The sequence below is a fragment of the Papio anubis genome, chromosome 10 (assembly GCF_008728515.1).
Source record: "Papio anubis isolate 15944 chromosome 10, Panubis1.0, whole genome shotgun sequence".
Classification (NCBI taxonomy): domain Eukaryota; kingdom Metazoa; phylum Chordata; class Mammalia; order Primates; family Cercopithecidae; genus Papio; species Papio anubis.
Window position 1 is genome coordinate 76,419,948 of NC_044985.1, and position 18,592 is coordinate 76,438,539.

Consider the following 18,592-nt stretch of genomic DNA (forward strand, 5'->3'; position numbering starts at 1 on the left):
ATGGCAGCAAAATATCACTGATGCCATCGACTTTGTACAGCACTTTAGAATTGCTTAACATTTTCATGTGATCTGAGTGGTTGTTTGTTTTCTGTCAGGAGGAATATGGCTATGCATCATGTGTTGGTCACTTCTTTTAAAATAGTTTGTGCATTTTTTTAGAACAAAAGCCATATTATACACATAACATAATACACAATATTCAACTTGGAATAAATTCAGTTCATATTAATCAAGTGAATCAAAACAGAGAAGAGTATGATTATTGGATATAGCCTATGTCTACTGTCTTTAAGACAACAGAAAGTGAAAGGATGTTTTGGGACTTCATTTTGGGGAACAGCAAAATTTGTTTGACGCATGCCTACTCTGAGTTCTTGACTGATCAATGTAGTGAACCAGAAAAATTTAATGTCTAAATTTTGGTGACACTTATATATGTATCATAAGTTGTTATAAGAAACGTAATGTTGAAAATGTGTTTTCCTACTAATTTTAGCATAATTTACTGTAAGTGCAAACATTGACTAAGTATGTATATGTAGATGTGTAGAGTGGAAGGAATTAAATATTTCTAAAATTCATAATGAATAAGTTAGTTAATGTTTAAGAAGAAACATTCAGTTTTATTGATGGAAAATATTTTAAGAAGAGAAGAAAATCAAAGTGTACTGAGAATAAAGAGACTGTGGTCAATGTTTTTTTGATTAATATTGCAAAGAAAATTAGAGTCAAACATAAGAGAATATGCAGTGAAAAGATTCCTTATTGCAAAATTCCAGATGGTCTGACAATTTAAAAAATATATACTGGTTTTGAGACACTTCTCCCTTTCTTCCTTTTGTATTGATTTCTAATGTGGAGAGAGCTACTTATTGCTCAAGGATTATGGGTAGCAACTATTGTTTTATTCCAACAATAGATATTATCTAATAAAATACAGATTCAGTTGAAGAAATTACATTTTGAAATTCAATCTTTTCTCTATATTAGTACTACTGAAGTAAGTTTTTTTAAAAACATTATTAGTCCATAAAATATATGCTGGTCTTACTGTTTTTCTAACTCAAGGAATTAGACTATTAACTATCTAGGTTAATTTACATTGTGAACCTTCAAGTCTGTGTAATTAATCCACTCTTCAAAATTATGTAAGGGCACATCTGATGTGTCTAGAGGAACTGGCAATGTAGGTGTCGCCTTGACACTTTTATTTTCTTAGTGATGTTTCCTCTAACACACAGAAATGTTGTATAAGATGAAGGAATAACTTTGCTTTGCCCATTTCTCAAGGATAAATGGAAGACAATGCTAAAACATGGATTGGCATTTGAAGTATATGTCAATTACCATAAAATTATTGTATAATTTATAACATCCTTTCTAATAATGACCCAATAAGATAAAGAAGAATAATGGTTAGGTAAGAATAAACTTAGTTTCAGTGTAGCCAAATGATACTTTTTCTTACAAAAATACATATGTATTATTTATTTCAAGAGTACTTGGGTTGACACCAGCCAAGCGTATTCTAGGTAAATTATTTTTTTGTGATTACATGGAAAATAAAAGTATTTCAAGAGGATGATCTACTTAATACCACTCTAGAACATGGGCTTAAAGTTATTTTTACGTAGAGAGACTACGAAAGGTACTGGATCTCTAGTTAACCTGATCAATGGAAAGTTACTTCCTGGTACTTTCCGGTCCATTTTGTAAGTAGTTTCCACTACAGCTTCTAAAAGTATTTACTTACTTTTCTGTTCTGTGTCAAAACCCAGTCTTTCTTCCCCATGAAATCTTAATAATAGAAGGAACTTCTCCATGAGACAGAGTTGGGCTTGACAAACACTCTGCATGACTAACTGTGAGAGCCTGGTAAATACCTTGTAAGTTTCATTTTGCTAGTTAGAATCTCAAAGTCATTGGCTAGCTAAATGTAGAATGAGAAATATATGTTAAGTGTTTAGCCAAGTATGTCTTTCCTAGTAAGCACCTAATCAATGAAAGGGGCCACAGTTACTATTACTATGTCAGAATCAATTTCTTGGTTCACTATCAAGATAATTTGAATTTTTTACATGGGTTCTTCTAAGGTGGTATTATCCTGAATTTCAACTCATGATCAATTTTTTGAGAAAATATTGATGTCTCTTGCCTGCCATGCTTTGATAGTTTATTGAGTGCCTGCTATGTGCTAAATTGATTTAGATGAATTAATAAAGTATTATCTTTGTAAAATTGAAAAAAGACAGATCCATTTGACAATATATTGTATTGTGTAGTCAATAGTCTAAGACAAATTTGTAGAATTATGACATGGCAATCGGTAACTAATAACAGCCTCTCCGATACCTCCAGCTTTCCTTCCTGTAGCTCTTTTGTGTCTCTGGTGCCTGCAAACCTTTGACTCTCTATCTCTTTGGTTCGTTATTTCTAGTTCCAAATATAAAAGTCTGAGGGTCTACCACCAATTCCTAGTTATTAAATCCATCATAAAATAAGTATATTTCCATTTATTCTATTAATTCTCAGGGGTTTTATACCTTATATTTTTATTTTAAAAAAGCAGTTTAGGCCGGGTGCAGTGACTTATGCCTGTAATCCCTGTATTTTGGAAGGCCAAGCTGGGAGGATGGCTTGAGCCCAGGAGTTTGAGACCAACGACGGCAACATAGTGAGACCCTGTCCTTACAAAATATTTAAAAATTAACTGGGTGTGATGGTATGGTGGTACATACCTGTAGTCCCAGCTTCTCAGGAGACTAAGGCAGAAGGATTACTTGAGCCTAAGAGTTTGGAGGATGCAGTGAGTCATTACTGCACCACTGTACTCTAGCCTGGGCAACAGAGTGAGATGCTGTGTCAAAAACAAAAACCAACCTTTATTGTGAGCAGACTTACTGAGATCCACATGCCATGTGATAAACTCAAAGTATGCAAATCAATGAATTTTAGCATATTCACAGTGTTATGCTTCCATCACCACAATAAACCATAAAGCAATTTTATTATTTAAAAAGAAACCAAGCACTACTTAGCCATCACCCCTCAATTTTCCTGTTTCTCCCAGCTCTAGGCAACCACTAATCTTTGTGTCTCTGTAGATTTGCCTGAACATTATAGAATAATTCAATATAGAGTCCTCTGTGACTGGCTTCTTTCACTTAGCGTAATTTTTCAAAGTTCATCCATGTTTTCGCATGTATAAATAGTTCATTTCTTATTATTGTTGAATAATATCGCATTGTTTGGCTATACTACATTTCGTATATTTATTTATCAGTTGCTAGATTTAAGGATGTTTTCATCTTTTGTCTATTATGAATTATGCTTCTATAAACATTTGTGTACATGTACTTTTTTGGATTATACATTTTCCTTCTCTTAGGTATATTCCCAGGAAAGGAATTGATGATAATTACATTTAACTGTTGAAGAAACTTCCCAATGGTCTTTCAAAGCAGCTGCACCATTTACATTACGACCAGCAGTTTATGAAGGTTACAATTTTTCTACATTCTTACCAATGTTTATTATCCCTCTTTTTGATTATATCCATCCTAACAAGTGTGAAGTGCTATTTTTTTTTGTTTACATTTTGTTTCTCTTACGGCTAATGATGTTGCACATATTTTCATGTGCTTCATAGTATATCTTCTTTGGAGAAATGTCTAGTCATACATTGTGTTCACTTTTTAAAGAGTTATTTGACTTTTTAATTTGAGTTATGATCATTTTTCATATATTATAGATAAAAGACACCAGATATATGATTTGCAAAAATGTTCTCCAGTTGTCTTTGTTATCTTTTCACTTTCTTGATGATGTCTTTTCTAGCACAAAAATTAATGTTGATGATATTCATTTTTTCCTTGGTCACTCCCTTGTGCTTTTGTGTAGTTGTTTAGTTTTTAATATAAAAGTAATAAGTAATAAGTGTGGAATATTAAGAAATAAAATAAATGTAAAGAGAAACAAACAGTTTTCTTAATTTTACCATTCAAAAACAATTACTGTCAATATTTTAATATATTCTTCCCCTTGTTTTTCCATTCATTTGTATAAACTTTATATTTTTGAATGTACTTATTATGGCTATTTTAAAAATTAATATTATATAAGGTATTATCTAGTCCCAAATTATCTTTTAAACAATGTCCTTTATAACGTGCTGTTGTATCCATTTGTCATAACTTAGCTTGACCATTACTCTAAAGTAATATTGGACCTTTAGATGATTTCCATTATAAAATTATTTTTATACTTTAAATTATTTCATCAATCAAAAGTCCCCAAAGTGGAATTATTATGTAAAAGAGCTATGAACATGTTTAATGCTCTTGATGCAAATTGTCAAGCTGCTTTCCTCCAAAGATACACCAATTTATACCACACTGGTGGTAATTGTGTTTTGTCAGTGCCTTCTGTTTATATTTACCTTTTCTAAGTCTTAGCAGATTAAAGGGTTTTGCATTTTACATGTGAGAGTACATATTTCAATTTTCATTTCATTTCATATATTTTTATTAAAATAAATATATTATTTAATAAAAGTAAATATGCTTTCAGAATTTGAAGTTGGGCTACTTTAAAGTCAATGTATCTCTCTTCTATACTTAATACTAGACTCCACCCATCAACATCTTGAAGAAGGTATTTTTCTCTGCTAGGTTTTGGTTTTGCTAACAGTGTATGATAGAAAAAAGGTAGTATTTTGTGAAGGAAAGAAAAAACTATTTTTTTTGTACCTTCCATAATGGTTCTAATGCCCTCGTCAACACTTTCCAAAAAAATGTAATGACTTAGTAAGTTAAATGGAAAAAAAATATGTGGAATATATTATGATAGCACACTATAAAAGCAGTGGAATGAATGATCTGGAGTTCTGAAATATGAGGTCTACATTAGGAGATAAAATGACAAGAATGAAAGGCAGAATGCTCTACATAATACACTGTCAAACATCACTCCTAGAATTTGCTTCATTTAATACCTGTGCAATGTACTGACAAGAATGATGTATTACGTATTATTTTTAAAAATTCTTCAATAACCAGGAAAGTAATAAACAGATCTTTTGACCCTGGACCCAGAAATAATTATGATTATCTGTGCTATTTAACTTAAAAGAATCAGTCACCACTTATGGTCTATTACTTCAAATATAATATTTGATAATCTGTACATACAAATAATTGATGGTCATTCAACCTTAGAATGCTTCAAATTGGCTCAGTTATCCTTAAATGAATAGTCAAGTATATTGCTACTTTTCTATTATCCACCTGTGTTAAACCTACCTAAGTATGAATTGCCAAATGATGAACACATTGATTTTATCTGCTATGAATAAGGCTTGGAAAAATCCAATTATTTTGGATGTGTAAATATATTTCATTGAATAGAATACTAGAAAGCAAGACATGTAAATATCCTACAGTATAGATGTTTCTGTCAAATAAAGCTAGAATCATATTTTATACCTAGCCATCATTTGGTCTATCTTGTTTTGGGCAAACAATTTGCCATGGTTCTAAAACATAATAGAAATTTTTCTTTGGTTCCAAAGGCATTAATAAAAACATTTTTAAAAACGTGAAAAAAATTTTGAAACATATAAGTATATGCATACACGTGAACTTTTAATGGCTATATTATATAACTTTATTAAGTCCTGAATAACACTTTTATTGTACATTTTCAGTTCACAATTATCTTTAGTCCCATAGAGTTTGTTTCTCTGTTATTTTTTGTAGTTCATCCTGTTCCCCACTATTAACAAAAGCATGAAGTTTAAATATTGCATGTCCAGATCCTGAGGTTACTACAGGATTTTACACTATGTTTAGTCCACATTAGTACATTAGACCTTTACTTTTTTGAGTTCTAATAGAGGCAAGAATCATGGTAAATTTCCTATTGTGGATACATTTTAATTGTTATTGGTGGAGAGATGTGGTATTGATGGTAATAAAGTCATTTGTACATCTAAGCTCAGACAAAAATGTCATATAACATTCTCTAAATGACTAAAATGGAAGCAAAAATATTATCCATTAAGAAATTTAAGCTTAAGCATCAACACATCAAAATTCTCTTATATTCTCTTGTATTTTGTTTAATAACACATCAATAATGAATCTGATAATTCCCCAAATCTTAGTTACCAATCTGGGGCATAATTCAATCAATAGAATGTGGATAAGAAAAGTGCCCTTGAGATAAAAGCCTGTTCTGTTACCTCTAGTTGGATGCAAGTTGGGCATGGTGGCTCATGCTTGTAATCCCAACACTTTGGGAGGCCGAGTCAGGCAGATTACCTGAGGTCAGGAGTTCAAGACCAGTCTGACCAACATGGGGAATACCCATGTCTACAAAAATACAAAACTTAGCCAGGTATAATGGCAGGTGCCTGGATGCAATACATGGCTTTCGACCAATGTTGTGGTCAGTGTGCAATGTTTCAAGCCATTATAAGGCAATGGTGTGGCAGGTTAACCAGAAGGATAGTTTCTTGCTCAAATACATTCTCCCTATGCTTCTATAGAATGCTAGTTGTAATCAGAGGTTAACAGGGTGTTAAAGAACAATGATTTGGGGGGATTTGGCAAGATAGCCAAATAGGAACAGCTCTGGTCTGCAGCTCCTAGTGAGACAAATGCAGAAGTTGGGTGATTTCTGCATTTCCAACTGAGGTACCCGGTTCATCTCATTGGGACTGGTTAGGCAGTGGGTGCAGCCCATGAAGGACGAGCAGAAGCAGGGTGGGGTGGTGTCTCACCCGGGAAGTGCAAGAAGCTGGGACCTCCCTCCCCCAGCCAAGATAAGTCATGAGGGACTGTGCTGTCTGGCCCGGATGCTACACTTTTCCCACCGTTTTTGCAATCCACAGATCAAGAGATTCCCTTGTGTGCCTACACCTCCAGGGCCCTGGGTTTCAAACACAAAACTGTGCAGCTGTTTGGACAGACACTGAGCTAGTTGCAGGAATTTGTTTTCATACCCCAGTGGTGCCTGGAACCCCAGCGGGACAGAATGTTCACTCCCCTGGAAAGGGGGCTGAGGCCCACAAGGGAGTCAAGCGGTCTCACTTAGTGGGTCCCACTCCCACGGAGCCCAAAAAGCTAAAAACTACTAGTTTGAAATACTCACTGCCAGCACAGCAGTCTGAAGTCACCCTGGGATGATCGAGCTTGGTGGCGGAAGGGAAATCCACTGTTACTGAGGCCTGAGTAGGCAGTTTCCCCCTGACAGTGCTAAGAAGGCCAGGTGGTTGGGACTCCTCAGAATTCACTACAGCTCAGCAAAGTGGCTGTGGCCAGACTGCCCCTCTAGATGCCTCCACACTGGGCAGGGCATCTCTGAAAGAAAGGCAGCAGCCCCAGTCAGAGGCTTATACGTAAAACTCCCATGTCGCTGGGAAAGAGGAACTGGGGGAAGGGGCCGCTCTGGGTGCAGCTTTAGGGAACTTAAACATTCCTGCCTGACGACTCTGAAGAGAGCAACTGATTCTGACAAGGAGGATTATCCTAGCCCAGTGCTTGAGCTCTGCTAAGGAACAGACTGCCTCCTCAAGTGGGTCCCTGACCCCTGTGCCTCCTAACTGGGAGAGACTTTCCAACAGGGGTCAACAGACACTTCATACAGGAGAGCTCCAGCTGGCATCAGGCTGGTGCCCCTCTGAGACGAAATTTACAGAGGAAGAAGCAGGCAGCAATCTTTGCTGTTCTGCAACCTCCACTGGTGACACCCAGGCAAATAGGGTCTGGAGTGGACCTCCAGCAAACTGCAGCAGACATGCAGAAGGAGGGCCTGACTGTAAGAAGAAAAACTAACAAACAGAAAGCAACAACATCAACATCACCAAAAGAACCCCCACACAGAAACCCCATCCAAAGGTAGTCAGCCTCAAAGATCAAAGGTAGATAAACACATGAAGATGAGGAAAACCCAGCGCCAAAAGGCTGAAAATTCCCAAAACCAGAATGCCTCTTCTCCTCCAAATAATTGCAACTCCTTTCCAGTGAGGGCACAAAACTAGATGGAGAATGAGATTGAAGAATTGACAGAAGTAGGCTTCAGAAGGTGGGTAATAATAGACTCCTCTAAGCTAAAGCAGCATGTTTTAACCCAATGCAAGGAAGCTAAGAACCTTAATAAAAGGTTCCAGAAACTGCTAACTAGAATAACCAGTTAAGATAGGAACATAAATAACCCAATGGAGCTGAAAAACACAGCACGAGAACTTTGTGAAGCACACACAAGTATCAATAACTGAATCGATCAAGCGGAAGAAAGGATATCAGAGATTGAAGATCAATTTACTGAAATAAGGTATAAAGACAAGTTTAGAGAAAAAAGAATGTAAAGGAATGAACAAAGCCTCCAAGAAATATTAGACTATGTGAAAAGACCAAACCTACAATTAAATTGCTGTACCTTAAAGTGATGGGGAGAATGGAACCAAGTTGGAAAACACATTTCAGGATATTATCCAGGAGAACTTCCCCAACCTAGCAAGACAGGCCAACATTCAAATTCAGGAAGTACAGAGAACACCACTAAGATAATCCTAGAGAAGAGTAACTCTAAGACACATAATTGTCAGATTCACCAAGGTTGAAATGAAGGAAAAAATGTTAAGGGCAACCAGAGGAAAAGGTCAGGTTACCTACAAAGGGAAGCCCATAAAACTAATAGCAGATCTCTCTGCAGAAACCCTATAAGCCAGAAGAGAGTTGGGGCCAATATTCAGCATTCTTAAAGAAAAGAATTTTCAACCCAGAATTTCATATCCAGCCAAACTAAGTTTCATAAGACAGGGAGAAATAAAATCCAAACACTGAGGGATTTTGTCACTACCAGGTCTGCCTTACAAGAGCTCCCAAAGGAAGCACTAAATATGGAAAGAAAAACTGGTACCAGCACTGCAGAAGCACACCAAAATATGAAGACCAATGATGCTATGAAGAAATTGCTTGAACTAATGTGCAAAATAACCAGCTAACATAATGATGACAGGATCAAAGTCACACTTAACAATACTAACCTTAAATATAAACAGGCTACCAGCAAATTGGATAAAGAGTCAAGGCTGATTGGTGTGTTGTATTCAGGAGACTCATCTCATGTGCAAAGACACACATAAGCTCAAAATAAGGGATGGAGGAATATTTACCAAGCAAATGGAAGGAAAAAAAAGCAGGGGTTGCAATCCTAGTCTTTGATAAAACAGACTTTACACCAACAAGAATCAGAAAAGACAAAGAATGGCATTACATAATAGCAAAGGCATCAATGCAACAAGAAATGCTAACTATCCTAAATATATAGGCACCCAATACAGAAACACCCAGATTCATAAATCAAGTTCTTAGAGACCTACAAAGAGACTTAGACTACCACACAGTAATAATGGGAGACTTTAACACCCCCATTGATCTGTCGATATGGGACAGGTCAATGAGACAGAAAGTTAACAAAGATATTCAGAGCTTGAACTCAGCTCTGGGCTGAGCAGATCTCATGGACATCTACAGAACTCCCACCACAAATCAACAGAATATACATTCTTCTCAGCACCACATAGCACTTATTCTAAAATCGACCACATAATTGGAAGTAAAACACTCCTCAGCAAATGCAAAAGAGCAGTGCAGCAAACCACCATGGCACATGTATACCTATATAACCAACCTGCACTTTCTGAACATGTATCCCAAAACTTAATGAAAAATAATTTTAAAAAAAGAACATTGACTTGGAGGTCAGATTTCCTAAGTTTGAATTACTGCTTTACCAATCACTAACTCTGTGACCTTTGGCAAGTTATTTAACTCATCAGTGCTCCATTTTCTTTATTTTCTAAAATTATTATCTTACAGTCACATTGTGAGGATTAAGTTAGATGTACATGTAAAATACATACAGAAGTGCCTGCCACATAGTAAGCTCTCACACATGTTAGCTGTTATACAAATATGACTTATTTGTAGGTTGGCTGTTTTCATTACTATGGGAGTATCAGGTACAATATAAAGTTAAAGATAAGGTTATTAGTAAAACTGATAATTTTCTAAACAAAAGGCAAGAATCATGAAAACAAATACTGGGTCAAATTAGAGCCTTTTAATCTGAGAAGATTCTGACAAGTACATGATATGCTGAGCTTTTAGAGCAAAGTTTTCTAAATAATAATGGTTTTCAACAAACTCTCCACTTACTGAGGGTATCTATGCAACTTTTGCAAGAAAAATGAAGTTAGATTTTTATAACTTCATTTTGAGGTTGGATAGAGAATGGGAAGGTAGAAAATGTAATATGTGCTATTTGTGATATTTCACTAAAGAAGAATTATTGTTGACAGATGATGCTATGTCAAGGAACAAAAATACAAGACAATTAAGGTAAACACACACTTAAGCTGGAGGTTAAGTGGAGGTTAAGACCAGTTTAGAAAAGAATAGCTTTAGGTACAGTAGGAATTTGGGAACCAATCAAAAGTCATTATTTATGGCATTAAAAAATAAATAGCATGACAAATGAGTAAATCAAATAATAAAATACTAGAATATGGAAGAAAATACATCTTTCTGTATCTTCTAGTTTTATTCTTTTAAACTTAAATATATATTAAAAATTCCACACACTGTGGGGAGAAACAAAAACTAATGTATTCATTTCAACTAAAGATTTAGGGTGGCTATCTTATGTAGTTAAATCAAAATAAATCAATAAACAATTATTTTTATACAACCCCAACCCTCTTTGAATGCCACTATTAATCTTGAATTAATTTTCTCTTACAATTGTTATAACAAGTAACAACATTATTGGTTTTTATATCCCAAATCCTATTTTTAAAAAATATAAAGGGCAATGAGAAATATATTCTCTACAAATCAATATTAAGGAAAGAGATTAAAGCCATATATCATTTATACAACCAAATAACAAGATTGACTATTCCCTATGAGAGTGCAAACAAATCTTCTATAAAGAGTAACATAAAAATAGTAATTTTTGCTTCCTTGCATTCTATGGCCATAACTCCTTTTATTATATGTTTAATCACTAGTTTTTATTACTAAAAATTGCATATGCATACTGTAAAGTCCAATGCAATAGGACAATTATCCTACAATGTATTCTGGACAATAAATGCATTTTCCCAGGACTTCACCATTGCATAATATTCATCCTTCTCTCACCTCCTAAATATGCACTAGGTCCTATCTGCTCTAAACTTATCTCTTTTGTGACTTTACCTTGACTTATTTCACTTATTAGTTTTGTGCCAGTAGACCTCAATTACAAGCTCCAAGTCTCTATTTCCAGTCCAGTGAGAGAGCTAGAGGTTATTTCACTAGAAAATCTTATTGTAAGTTAATAATGCATCTGTTCAAAATGAAGCTTATATTCTTCCTTCTATTGTAACATTCACACTTAGCTGAGGCCATATGCAAGTTAAACCCCTTACTATATACATAGTACATTGCATTTTTTGGTTGTGTCCTACTACTGTAGAAATATTTAAGGTACTTACTTTTGGAATATCACGATTTTGTTCAGCTTCAGAATCTTTTTTGAGGGGAGGGATTGGGGGTAGAGTTTATGTCTTGCTTTTGATCATTTACTACTTTCCACTCACTGATATTCATTTTCATCAGAAATGAGTCAATAGACTGTGTATTAATCCATTTTCATGCTGCTAATAAAGACATACCCAAGACTGGGTAATTTTTAAAGGAAAATGGTTTAATAGACTCACATTTCCATATGGCTGGGGAGACCTCACAATCATGGCAGGAGACAAAGAATGAACAAAGTGATCTCTGACGTGGTGGCAGGCAAGAGAGCTTGTGCAGGGGAACTCCCATTTATAAAACCATCAGATCTCTCGTGAGACTTATTCACTACCACGATAACAGTATGGAGGGAACTGCCTCCCTGATTCAACTATCTGGGCACTTTTCATTGCCCTTGACATGTGGGGATTATTACAATTCAAGGTGAGATTTGGGTGGGGACACAGCCAAACCATATAAGACGGGTGAGGTAGAATAAGAAATATATTGGAGTACAATACTGGTAAGCAGTTCAGGCAGATAATTGCATAGACTGGAATTTTTAATTACAAGTGTTAGAAGAGGGCATGGCTATTTGGAAGATAGAAAAATGATTCACAGTACCGATAAAAATTCATGGGAAGAAGAAAATGGAAGAGAGTAAGAAATATTAAGGAAAGTTCTAAATGTGTTATAAAAAGTAACACACATTAAAAATATTGGACTTGAAATTTAAACCTAGGTTTTCTTGAGTTCTAAATCCTTATCGTATCTATGTTAAAGCATTACCTCTCATCAACAGAGAAGTGTGTGTCCAATGAATTAGGTAACAAATTCCCATAAGTTAAGACAAATTTAAAATTAGAATTCTAAAGGAGTTACTTTAGAATTTTGTTTATGCTTAAAGTCTTATTGCCATATCACCAAATACAATGAGTTCTGTCTCTTTCCTTGACCATATTAGGGAGTAAAATAAAATATTCAAAAGTATCAAATTTTATGCAAGCAAACATAAAATGTTAATTACCATTTGCTAAATCACCTGAAGTTCTCACATGTTCTATTACCATTTTTTTTTGCAGTTATTATTCCTTATCTACTATTTGTTGAAATCTACTTTCTACAAACAAGAAAAGACAGTTCTTATGACAAAGATCATGAATCATCAAATTTTAAAGTGTTGACTTTTATTGCCATAGGATCCTAAGGGATAAATTATTCAGTACTAGATAGTTGCTGGTTTAAATCACTCTATTATCTTCTCCTTGTAAAGAGGACTGTACCAATCCATCTTTTCATCTCAAAAGAATTTTGTGGCCCTTTTTGCATAATGGAAAAGCAAGGCAAATTAATCATATTGGCCTCTTTTTCATAGGTTCATATGCCTATTACAGTACCCTGGATCTTACTACTTCAACAGTGCTAAGGTTAAAAAGGCCAAAATATGTCTCTACTCCACCAATGCACACACAGAGTTTCATCAAAAGGGAGGAAGGAATCTATTTTTTATTTTATGTAGATCTTTTTGTAATTCTATTAATCTATGCACGGATGTGAGAGAAGGTTCTACTTGAAGGAGACAGTCTCTAGACCCATTCAATAGGTAGATTTCCAGGAAAAGGTAAAAAGAAGAGCCTCTGAGGAGCTCTCAGAGAAAATGTTCAAAGCAAAGTAGGATAATTGAGCTGTTCTATTTATAATCCCCTTAACTTTGCCTCTAAAAGCTACCTCCTCTAGCATGGAAACCCACTTATGTATTTGGCATTGACCTATATCAGCATTCTTGAAGCTTGGGAGTCCTATAAAATATGAATTTCAAAAAAAGAAATTAAACTCGAGCTCCACACAAAGGATAGATCATGTAATAATTAACACATATTGCTAGCGAGGTTATGGTTCAACAAATAATTCTAGGTGACTAGATGTTATTTATCTCTTTCATATGCCTCTTCTTTTGATTATGTGAAGACTGTTTTATATAGTTTAATAGTATTAGCTGTTTTCGTACCATTTTCACAAAAAAGCTTTAATATTTGTAGGCATCCAGAAATAAATGTTGGCCTATTTTAGATCCTTGGCAATTAAATAAATTGTATGATAATTTTTTTCTTCTAGAATCTGAATTTCCTTTATGTTTCAATTGTTCTTCAAATTGTTTTCCTTTTAATATCATTAGATATTCGCCAATAGTATTTGAATCAAATTAATATTCAGTACTTAGCCCTCAGTGAATACATACTTTTCATTTTCCAACCTTAACTCATATTACTAATATCAAAATATTCAGATGTTTCCCTGAATTCTCAATAATCACCTTATGTTTTAAATAGTCTTCTGAGATTGTAGACTGTATAATTTACTTTCCTAGAAAGAGGCATGGCAAGTGAGAAATGAAACAAGACAGTGATTAAGACAGACTTTCATTTTACTCTCATTGGCAGTTAAATGTGACAGTTACAGTGAATACTTCATAACAAGCCTTTTCCTAGACAGTGAGATTGACATTTGTAAATAGCTTAAAGATAGTGAGTAGAGATTTTATGATTGGATGACTGATAAAAGACCAGTAACACTTATCCTAATGATACCCTTATGCCCTTGATGTTATGCACTGTGGCACCACTTCTAATCCTGATTGTAAAAGGCTAGTGAAGTTCATGTCATACTGAAAATGTTTCAATGATACAGCACCTGAGTATATATACTATAGTCTTCAGAACCGCTTTATTTGTTCTTATTGTCCTATAAGTATCTAAGAATAAAAGGAGGCTCAACTATTATAATTATTTGCCCAAGCCTGTTCTTTCTTGGCCTGGGGATTATGAGACAGAGAGGAGGGCAGAAGGGGAAGAGAAAGGGCCAGAATTCATAGTTATGCACAACAAGGAGAAGGAACAAAAGTGTCAGAGAATTTACCATAAGAGGTAAAGTTATTTGAAGGGACTATTTAACTCATTAAATTGAAATGAGTTGTGGATTGATTCTTTTAAAAAATACATATTGAGAGCCCACTGTGTGTCAGGTACTGTTTAGGTGCTGAGGGTACAGAACTTGTTGAACAAACTCTGCCTTCATGGGGTCTGTCATCTAGTGCAGGAAGACAAGCAATGAACAAATTCAGTAACACATAGAGAGTGTATTTTCAGATCATTATAAAGGCTCTATACAATCATCAAATTGGATATAGCAACAAAGGAATGACAGTCTTTTGGAAGGGGTGAAGAAGAAAGTTCTACATCTAGCTGCATTACGAGAGCCAGTCTCCTTGACGATATGTTTGAGGGGGATGAAATTTCAAGAGCGTGAAGATCTATGTAGCCCCTATTTCAATACTGTGCAGCATAGACTGAGGTGTTGGCAGGAGTGGTTTTGGCAGAGCTCCATGCCTCACTCAGTTTAAAGTCTATTGAGTCTAGCTTTGAATCTGAAAAACAGCAAGTTTGCCAGGAACACAAGTGGCTCTGTGCATCCCCTCTCAATCCCCACTTAGCCACACCCCAACACCTTAAAACTTCTCATGGGGGTTTCCAGGCCTGGGGAGAGTCACCCTCATCTGGAGCACAGTAGGAAAGCAAGTGGTATTAGGTAAAGGGAGAAGTAGGACCATGTCTCAGCCAGCACCACATTGAACTCTGGAGCAGAGCAGGCCTGTCAGACTTGTCCTGTGGTGGGCCAGAATGGGCAGACACTTTTGCCCCATGGAAAAATGTGATACCTTTGGCAGCTATCCCAGCAGCAGAGACTTTCCTAATAACTTTTAGGGGAAAAAAGTTCTTACTTGAAGGGAAAACTATGTGGTGCATCTCTGTGTCACTGCATCAGTTATTTATAGAAAAATCACAAAGTGACATTGCCTTAGTGAATATGAGTAGAATCCATTTAAAAATTCCCTCCAATACTAAACTTAAAATAACTGGAATTTTGCATTAGAGTTCAGACTGCTGTAGAATTATTGAATATTCTTCTTAAAAGGAACAAGCTGAGGCAAAATTAATATAAAGTAGAGTTTATTTGGGCCAAGCTTGAGGATTGCAACCCGGAAGGAGAGATGCAAGTTGTCCTGAATATACACTCCAGTTAGCAACAGTTACAAGCTGATTTTTAAGGGGGGAGGAGGGGTGAGATAGTTCCTGAGTTGTTTACCAAGAATTTACATTGAAATAACTTAAGATATTAATTGGCTATACATTGTTTTTTGTATCACAAATTCCAGGAACATAAAGATAATGGATGAGGCAGCTAACTAGGAACAAAATGACTGAGAATTTGCCCTCAGGTGTGACCCAGCTTAATACTCATATCTCCCTGGCACTGTGTGCCTCACGTACCTCAGACTGCTCTCAGCTATTTTTCTTTTCTCTTTACATAGACTTTATTGTCTACCCTACTTTGCTGTGTTATGAATTTTATTATTCATTGTTTTTGATTGAAAATCAATGTTTTTTCCCTCTAATTCCAAAGATATTGTTATTTTAAAAATTTGGAAAAGACAATTAAATATAAAAGAGGAAATTGAAAGTACCTATAAGGCATCACCTAGATTTAAATACTATTACTATCTCAATGTATTTTTTCAAATCTTTGTGTAAGGAGGATATATTCAGTAGGTTAAAGTAAAATCAAATTCCATGTACAGTTTTTTTATGTTTTCCCTGTTTTTATTGAATATTATCTGATTTGTATTTTCTTATGTCACATACCTGCTAGAACCTAAAACTCTGTGAGGGCAAGTAAATTTGCTTATATTTTCATTGATGAATTATTTGATCATCAGTAGTGTTGAGTACACACTGCACATTTAAAACATATTTTCCAAATAGATAAAATACCTAAACTTTATAAAAGCATAATTTTAATGACCATTGTTAAAGATTACATCAAGTGTTTACTCACCAACAAAATTTGTTCTCTCGAAAAAGAGGAGAAAATTTTCATACAAAAAAATCTTTTTAGGAGTATTCTGAAATAATCTAGCCCCTTCAAACTCAATGCAAGAGAAACATCGTTTTTAGGGGGTGGTCTAAATTTCCGATTCTCTGACCGTTATTGTTTCTTTGGGTGGTAATAATATTTCTTATCAATTATAATTAACACTTGGTGATAGAAATTGAACTAGTTTGTAGTGTGTTATTAGCTTAGTATTAAAAAATGTCACCTCCAGTTCCACTCCTTAATTCCTAGACTCATGTAATCATATGATATGAGAAGTGACAGTTACATAGTTTAGATTTATGTCCAAGCCAAAATCCCATGTTGAAATGTAATCACCAATGTTGGAGATGGGGCATGCCAGGAATTGGATCATGGGAACGGATTTCTCATGAATGCTTAAGTACCATCCTCTCGGTGCTGCCCTCATTATGGTGCATGATTTCTTATGAGATCTGGTCATTTGAAAGAGTGTGACATTTTCTCCCTCTCTCTTGCTCCTGCTCCCACCATGTGACATGCCTGCTCCCATTTCTCCTTTCACCGTGGTTGTAAGCTTCTTGAGATCTCCCCAGAAGCTGTCAGAGCTATGCTTCCTACACAGACTGCAAAATCATGGGCCAATTAAACTATTTTTCTTATAAATTACCCAGTCTCATGTATTTTTTATAGCAATGTGAGAATGGCCTAATACAGCACCATATGTTATTTGCTGGTTAGGAACATTACAAGCAATTTGGAGTTCCCCAGTAACTCAAAGATTTCATTTCCTAGATCTTCAGTTGATAAATCTATCATTCTCCAAGAGCAACTGTTTTCTAAATGATATATGTTATATATTATATACGAATATGTTAATTTGAATAAATGGAAGATGCTATAGATTTAAGCATGGTAGGTAAGAGAAAAATCCAGACAAGGACAAATTACTATTCGCTCCATAATACACATTGTTTACTGAAACCAACCGGTCTTTGTTAGCTTTGGTAACAAGAATTCTGTGACTGCATTGACATTTTCTTAGCCTTTATCTCGCCATCAAGGCCACATTGAGCCTTTTTAGCAAACACTGAACTGTCTGGTGAAGGAGGCTGACTCTGTAAAGCAGGTTTTCTTGACTATCTATTTCATGAAAACCTCCTTAGATAACTTGTCCATTCAAATAAGTCAATTCATGAATCCTGTTCTTGTTTTTCCCTAAATCCCCGACCACCCCAAACTATTAATCCGTCTTTGAGAATCAGTGTAGTATCAGGTGGTCTCTCTTTCCAGACTAAATTAATAAAGTGTTCTGCTCTGAGTTCTACACATCAAGGATTTCCATCTTCTACTTCCATTCAGGATCAAACCTAAGAGAGCCTGTGATGCTAAAATATGTCACTAAGACTTTCCCATATGACACAATAGCATTGAAATCAAGCCTGTGTTTTTCATCTTGTGTCAAATAACCATAGGAAACTCTTTTCAAGGCTACAGTAACAGTTGAAACAAGATTAGCAATTTGGCAAAAGATGGCACATGGCTAGGGTGAAAAACTGGTTCATGCAACACAACTGTGCATTCCAGTCCTAATCGGGTCAGAAACAAAATTTAGTATTATACTAGAGGTTGGGCTTTTGAGAATATACAATGATATGATGAAGTGGATGAGACAGACCAGTAATGGAGGTGAAACACAGGTTGTGTGGTTATTTGAGTTTCTACTGATAGTCATGTTATCTTCACTAGAGCCTAGCAGCGAAGTCATACCAACTTCTTAAAGGGAGAATAGTTATTTACTGTACTGAGATGTCTTCTAGTTTTGCCTCAAAATCCAGAGACCTCTCATCCTAGTCTCCTATTGAAATTTGCCTTTATAAAGTCCTCATATCTGCTGCAGAAAATTTAAATTCCATTGGCTTCTCCTGGTCATAATAGTCACTGTCAGAGACACTTAAACCATGAACGGTACCAGCTGAAGACTCTTCTGTTTTGTGTCCCATGAAAATATAGCTACTATGAGAGTTACCCTGGAAATATCATGAATGAGAATATTTAAGTGCATAAAGTGTGACTCCCGAATTTGAAGCAGTCCACCAAATAATTTTCCTTCT